Below are 8,203 nucleotides of genomic sequence, written 5' to 3'. Positions count from 1 at the left end.
GAAAGTTAAAAAACATCAAATAAATTCCAAGAAAGGAGATAGAGAGAAGCAAAACCAGGAATGAATGAAAAGGCAATTGAGAAGACCAATAAAGCCAAAAGTTGACTCTTTGAAAAGAATGAAATTGATAAATCTACAAACAAAATGATAATATAAACAGAGAGAAGGCATAAATTATAAGTATCAGTAACAAAAAGGAACATTAATACAGAATTTATAAATATTAAAAAGATAATGACAGGATATTAACAATAAAATTAATAATTCCTATGGAATGAAAAAATAAGTAAAAATACATCTTATTAAAACCAATTTCAAGAAAATACACAAAATCCCAATACTCTTATGAATAATAAAGAAATTATAATTTATTAATATCTCTCAATTCTTCACAATGAATTATACCTAATACTTAAGGAAAAATAACACACTGATCTTACTTGAACTCTTCCAGGAATTATAAAGAAAGGAATGACACATTCCCCTACTTTTTTATGAGGCCATTGTAAACTTCATACTAAAACCGTCAAAGACATTACAAGAAAGGACTACCATAGACCAAAACTCTTGTGAATTTTGCAAAAATCTCATGGAAAATATTAATGATATAAATCCAGAGTTTATAAGGAAAATATATCACAACAAATTTGGGTTTATTCTAGGAAGGAAGAATAGTTTAACTTAAAAAGCAGTAATATAATTAATCCCATTAACAGGAAAATAGAATATATGATATTTTAAAAATCTTTGATAACATTCTACACTTCATCCATGTGCAAAACTCTTAGAAAACTAGAATTGAAGGAAAATTACTTAATCTGACAAAGGTTTTTTTAAAAACTTTCAACACATGGCATATCAATGGTGAAGTATTTTGGACCAGAAATGAGATTAGGTTGTCTGTATTACAATTTCTAATCAATCTTTTACTGTATATTTCCAGACAATAAATTAAGACAAGAAAAATAAATAGATCTTACAAACAATGAAAAGGAAGGAATTTGTGTTTTATTATCCTATATAATAAAAGGGTCACTATGATGTGCACTGACCACCAGAGGACAGACACTCAACATAGAAGCTTCCCCTGTTGGTCAGTGTGCACCCACATGGGGAGTGCTGCTCAGCCAGAAGCCCTGCTGACAGCTGGAGAGCACAGTGGTGGTGGGCCTCTGCGGCAATGTCTGTGGCTTACGCCTGCTCCCCATGGAAAGCGGGCCTAAGCCCTCAGTTGAACATCCTCCAAGGGCTCCCGGACTGTGAGAGGGCACAGGCTAGGCTGAGACCCCCCCTCCCCCTCCGCACATCCCCAAAAGTGCACAAATGTCATGCACTGGGCCTCTAGTTTACACATAACACAGTTGTGTCTTTAGAAATTCTAAAAGCATTTACAAGTAATTTATTGGAATTAATAAATTTAGCAAGTTTGCCAGATATAAGTTTAGCATATGTATTGGTCAGGGTTCTCTAGAGCAGCGTTTTTCAACCGCTGTTCCGCGGCACACTAGTGTGCCACGAGATGTTGCCTGGTGTGCCGTAGGTGCAGACAAGACAAGAATTTTATAATTTTTCACTATTTTGTTTACTTAATATTTCATAATAAAGTAATTATAAAATACTTTCTTTGTGTTTATTTGATTCCTATTCAAGAGAATTACTTTATATATAGTCAATATAGGCACAGAGTTAAATTTTTTAATATTTTCTAATGGTGGTGTGCCTCGTGATTTTTTTCATGAAACAAGTGTGCCTTTGCCCAAAAAAGGTTGAAAAACACTGCTCTAGAGAAACAGAATTAATTGGATATATAGGAAGGGATTTTTAAAAAAATTAACTCTTAATTGTTTAAAGTGTTACATATATCTCATTTTCCCCCCATTGACCTCTTCCTGCCCACTCCTGTCCCCTAGCATATATCCTTACCCCCCTAGTGTCTATGTCCATTAGTTTTGCGTATGTTCATGCATACAAGTTCTTTGGTTGATCTAATTTCCGCTACCTATACCCTGCCTTCCCTCTGAGGTTTGATGGTCTGTTTGATGCTTCTATGCCACTGGATCCATTTTTGTTAACCAGTTTATGCTGTTCATTATATTCCACAAATGAGTGAGATCATGTGATACTTACCTTTTTCTGGCTGGCTTATTACCCTTAGCATAATGCTCTGCAGATCCATCCATGCTATTGCTAATGGTAAGAGTTCTTTCTTTTTTATAGCAGCATAGTATTCCTTTGTGTAGATGCACCACTGTTTTTTAATCCACTCATCTGCTGATGGGATCATAGGCTGTTTCCAAATCATGGCTATTGTAAATTGTGCTGCTATGAACAAAGAGGTGCATATATTCTTTCTGATTGGTATTTCTGGGTTTCTTGGTATATATTCCTAGAAGTGGGATTGCTGGGTCAAATGGAAGTTCCATTTTAATTTATTTATTTATTTATTTATTTATTTATTTATTTATTTTGAGAAAACGCCATACTGTTTTCCACAGTGGCTTCACTAGTCTGCATTGTAATCAACAGTGCACAGGGGTTCCTTTTTCTCTCCATCCTCTCCACACTTATGATTTGTTGATTTGTTGATGATAGCATTTCTGACAGGTGTGAGATGGTTCCTCATTGTCATTTTGATTTGCATTTCCCAGATGATTCGTGACTTAATTTTTTCATGTGTTTCTTAGCCTTCTATGTCCATTTTCAAAAAGTATCTATGTAAGTAGGAAGGGATTTTTAAATAAATTGCCTTGGACAATTAAGGAGATTGAAAATTTATTAGATCTGCCATTGGCAGACTGGGTGGAGACTCGGGAAAGTTGGTTGTAATTCAGACTAAGTCCAAAGGCTTAAGAATCAGGTCAGGCAAGAGCAGAAGATTGATGTCCTAGCTCTAGCTATTATGCAGAATGGGCTGAATCTTCCTTCCTCTGACTTTTTGTTTTATTCAGACCCTCTCATGTTAGGATGGGCAAAGTGCTTTATTGGTCCACCTACTCAAATGATAATTTCATCCAGAAACACCTTCAAAGACACACCCAGAAATAATGTTTAGCCAAATATCTGGCAACCCTGTAACATAGTCCACTTCACATATAAAATTAAACATTAATATACATATATGTAAATACAAAATTATTTATATTTGTAAGTATTAGCAACAAGCAGAATATAAAATGAAAATAATATTGGCATTAGTATAAAAATCATCAAATATCGAGGATTAAAATGAACAAAAGATGTGCAAGACTGCACAAAGAAAGTAACAGAAATATTGAAAGAAATTAGCATAGAGCTAAATAAAAAGAGAATTCTACACTAGGTATGGATTGGAAGACTCTGAATTTTATTTTATTTTATTTTATGTTTATTATAAGATCAATTTATTTTAATAATTCAGAATATATTATAAACTAACATATAACCTTGCTGTCCCAAAAGGTATGTATCATTTTCAGCTCTTTAACAATGTTTTTCATATATGTATATGCAGGTTTTTGTTGTTGTTGTTGGTTTGTTTTTTTTTTTGTTTTTTTTTTTTAGGAGACAGACAGTTTTTATTGCTGGCCTGCTCAGCAGAGCTTATCTGGCTTCCATCGGAGTTTCTTCCTGCTTTGGGGCTCTTCAGGCTCTGACTCTGAGCTGGAGTCCCAGCCCCCATTGAAGGCAGAGATGGCACTGCCCTTGGTGTTGGTGTGGAGGCTGTTGTCTGAGGAGGGGTAATTGGTCTGCAGTTGGGACTCGACCTCGCTTTCTCCAGTGCACAGACTTGCTGCTCCAGAGGAGCATCCTGCTGCTTGAGGTCATCAATATCTTGCTGGTGTGTGTAGTTTTTCCTTTGCATATACTGTATAAACTCTGTGGCTTTGTCTAGGATTTGGGCCCGGGATGCCTTCTCTCCTTGGAACCGAGTCCCACAAACTGTGAAAGCTGTCTTTACGCTTTCGTTCCAGTGCCTTATAATGAGCCCGTTTGTCAACCGCAGGTGGCAGATTGAAACCTTGGTTACTCTTTGTCGCTCTCCACCTCGATGTCATCCTTATCACTCACTTCCTATGGCAGAGGCAGAGAATGGGTAAGGGTGGAGGGGAGGGGGAAGTCACTGACAACAAGCAAGTGTCCCCAACACACTCACTCTCACATTCACACACACCTGTGTATGCAGTTACTTTCATCATTTGAGAGTGCTGTGAGCTTTTTCTCATGCCATTAACAATTTTCTACAGCATCATTATATTTTATTTTCTTTAAAAAACATTTCCATCACCATTTACCCCCATACCCTCTTACACCTTTCTCCCTTTCCCTACCCCCAGTCATCAACTTGTTGTCCATGTAATGAGTTCTTTATTTTTTCCTCAATCACTTCTCCCCCCCATCCACCAGAGAAGTATTTGTGTGGGTCTCTTTTTGTACTCTTCTATTCTATTGTTAGATTTTTTATTATTTGTAATAATAGGAAATTGGTTTAATTATTATCACTTTGTAAAATATCTTGATTTCTGTAAGTCATCAAACTTTGTTTTTCTATAAGATTTTCTATGCATTTTAAATATGTTCATTTCCCCCTAACTTTATGATTCTAAATAATAATTCCAGTTGGCTTATTTTTTATAGAAATTAACAACTGGATTCTAAATCTTACATAGAATTTCAAATGGCAATAGTATGGAAATTTATTTCAATAATAATTTGTAATTTTCAGTGTACAGTGCTGCACTTCTCTGGTTAAAATTATTTCTACCTTGGCCAGCATGGCTCAGTGGTTGAGCATCAACCTATGAACCAAGAGATTAGGGTTCTATTCCCGGTCAGGACACATGCCCAGGTTGGGGGCTTGATCCTCAGTGTGGGGTGTGCAGGAGGCAGCCGATCAGTGATTCTATCTCATCTTTGATGTTTCTATCTCTCTATCCATCTCTTTTTATATGAAATTGATAAAATATATTTTAAAAATTATTCCTAATTACTCTTCTTTTTAATTTAATTTTACGTGCAATTGTTTTCCTTAATATTATTTTCAAATTCTTCATTGCTAGTGTAGAGAAATGCAGCTGATTTTTATGTATTGATATTCCATCCTACAAGTTGCTAAACTCATTTATTAGCCCTAACAGCCATTTGTGAGTGTGTATAGTTTTACTTTTTCCTTTCCAATTAGGACATATTGTATTTATTTTTCTTGCCTAATTGCTCAAGCTAGAACTTCTAATACAATGTTGAATGGGGAGATTGTATCAGTATCACAGTTGAATATCATATCTCTCCTTTTTTGCCCCCCCCCCCAATTTCAACAACTTTGGCATCCCCCGTGAACAAAAACATTTCTGTTGGAGCAGTGTGATCTATCACCATATGCAAATGAAACCAGAAACTTTCATCATTATGTTCACTGGATAATATGCAGACAGACCACAGAATGAATGGTGGAACCAGTTGGAAATTGTGAACTAGACTCAGCCTCTTTTGGACACTGTCAGGTAAAACCTGGAGACAATTTACTTGGTGAGAACCCCAAAGGAGAGAGTCTTTGTAGAAGCCCCAGGTTCCCAAAGATGTTTCAGCACTTCATTGGACAACTTTCCCTCCAAATAAAATAAAAGTTAAATGCATTGGAGAGGGCAAGGGGAACCTTGCCTACATTGTTCCTCTCACAAGGTGGGGCTGCACTAGCCAGCAGTGACCTCTCATATGAGGGGAAGTGAGTGGTAAGTGAGTGCTGCTCTCCTGATGTGTAGGAGAAACTCATTTCTTTCCCACAACACCCAGAGTTCTGAAGTGGGACTTATATAAATAGGGGGAGGAAAGAGGTAAACAAAATACCAAAGTGCACTAAAGGGACACAATTTTCCCTGAGTGCATTCTGAACTCCAGGAAGAAGCCTGCCCATGGACTACTGGAAAAACCTCACAGAAGGTTCCCCCCACCTGGCCTGAGAGCACTCTCTATGGTATGAGTGTTCAAAACACACCCAGCCCCAATCTTTTTTAATCTACTTAAAAAATACATGTTTACTAAATTGATTGGGGTGACACTGGTCAATATATACATTCTAGAGGCCCTGTGCATGAAATTCATACACTGGGGGGGGGGTGTCCCTCAGCCCAATCTATACCCTCTCCAATCTGGGACCCCTTGGGGGATGTCTGACTGCCTGTTTAGGCCCTACTCCAGAAATCGGGCCTAAACAGGCAGTCAGACATCTGTTTCACAATCCAGGACTGCTGGCTCCCAACTGCTCACCTGCCTGATTGCCCCTAACCGTTTATGCCTGCCAGACTGATCACCCCCTAACCACTCCTCTGCCAGCCTGATTGATGCCTCACTTCTCCCCTGACAGCCCAATCGTACCCAACTGCCTTCCCCTGACAACCCGGTCATCCCCTAATGCCCTCTCCTGCATATTTCCTTTTTATTAGATAGGATTTTTTCTTTAACATTTTGGACAGCCCTAATCAGTTTGGCTAGGTGGATGGAGCATCAGCCTACAGACTCAAGGGTTCCAGGTACGATTCCGGTCAAGGGCATGTACCTTGGTTGGGGGCACATACTCAATGGAGATTGTGCAGGAGACAGCTGATTGATGTTTCTCTCTCATAGATGTTTCTAGCTCTCTATTTCTTTCCCTTCCTCTCTGTAAAAAAATCAATAAAATATATATTTTTAAAAAGGAAACATTTAAGATTCCTCCATATCTGCCTGGCTGGTGTGACTCAGTGGTTGAGACCCAAGGCTGCCACAGCTTGGAGGGGATCATGCCCCTGCCTGGCTGAGACCCCAGCCCAGGCTGCCGGTGCTGGCAGGGGATCGACCGTGGGGAGCAAATTTTTTAAAAAAAAGTATTTTATTGATTTTTTACAGAGAGGAAGGGAAAGAGATAGAGAATTAGAAACATTGATGAGAGAGAAACATAGATCAGCTGCCTCCTGCACACCCTCTACTTGGGGATGTGTCCCCAACCAAGGTACATGCCCTTGACCAGAATCAAATCAGTCCACAGGCTGACGCTCTATCCACTGAGCCAAACCTGTTTCAGCTGTGTGTTTGTTTTTTTTTATAAAGGGTCAGCAGGGTGTCTTGGCAGCATTCAGCCAGGCCACTTACTCTGCAGGCTCTCAGCAACAGCCCTCCCTGAGACTGGGGGACTCCAGTGGGGCTGAGACGACTGGGCGCCATCTTGTGGTTATAGGCACCACCATTTTTGTCACAGAGTGATGGTTAATTTGCATATTACTCTTTTATTAGATAGGATAGGTTTCAGCTGTGGGTTTCTATGTTGCAAGATCTTTGAATGCACTGTGTGCCCACCACCCAAATTCAAATCTTCTCCTGATGCAACTATATAGTAGGATCCCATTCTCTCCCCACTCCCTTTCCTCTAGCAACCACCGCACTGCTGTTTGTGTTCATGAGTTTCAGTTTTATATCCCACATATGAGGAAAATTATATAGTTCTTAGCTTTCTCTGACTGATTTAACATAATGTTCTCAAGTTCTATACATACTATTGCAAATGGTGCTATTTCATCCTTTCTTGTGATAAGTAGTATTCCATTGTGTATGTGTACCACATCTTCTTTATCCAGTTCTCTTTCATTAGACACTTTGGTTGTTTCCATGTCTTGGCCATTGTGAATAATGATGAACATAGGCGTCCATACATCCTTGTGAGCACATGATTTTGAGATTTTCTGGTATATACCCAAGAGAGGAATTGCTGGGTTGTATGGTAGCTCCATTCTCAATTTTTTGAGGAATCATCAGACAACTTTCCATAGTGGTTTTAGCAGTCTACATTCCCACCAGCAGTGAATGAGTGTTCCCTTTTTCTGAAAACATCTCCAACACTTGTTATTGCTTGTCTTGTTGATAATGACCACTCTAACAGATGTGAGGTGGTATCTCACTGAAATTCATGCACTGGGGTGGTGGTGGGGAGGTGGATCCCTCAGCCCAGCCTGCATCCTCCCACAGTTCGGGATCCCTGAGGGGATATACATCTGATGGCTTAGGTCCACTCTGGGGAGTGGGTCTAAGCTGTTAGTAGAACATCTTTAGCACTGCTGCAGAAGGGGAGGAGAGGCTCCCACAACCAACACTGTGCTTGCCAGCTATGAGCCTAGCTTCTGGCCGAGCAGCACTCTCCCTGTGGAAGTGCACTGACCACCAGGGGGCAGCTCCTGTGTTGAGCATATGCTCTCTGGTG

General features: G+C 39.2%; 1 pseudogene; it reads right to left on the bottom strand.

Annotated features, from left to right (window-relative positions):
- Window positions 1-3,497: 3,497 nt before the first annotated feature.
- Window positions 3,498-7,173, bottom strand: LOC118731846 (annotated as a pseudogene).
- Between the last annotated feature and the right edge of the window lie 1,030 nt (window positions 7,174-8,203).

Source organism: Pipistrellus kuhlii, unplaced genomic scaffold (assembly GCF_014108245.1).
Source record: "Pipistrellus kuhlii isolate mPipKuh1 unplaced genomic scaffold, mPipKuh1.p scaffold_m20_p_33, whole genome shotgun sequence".
NCBI classification, from domain to species: domain Eukaryota; kingdom Metazoa; phylum Chordata; class Mammalia; order Chiroptera; family Vespertilionidae; genus Pipistrellus; species Pipistrellus kuhlii.
The sequence above is the reverse complement of the archived record's forward strand: the minus strand, read 5'-3'. Positions and strand labels throughout refer to the sequence as shown.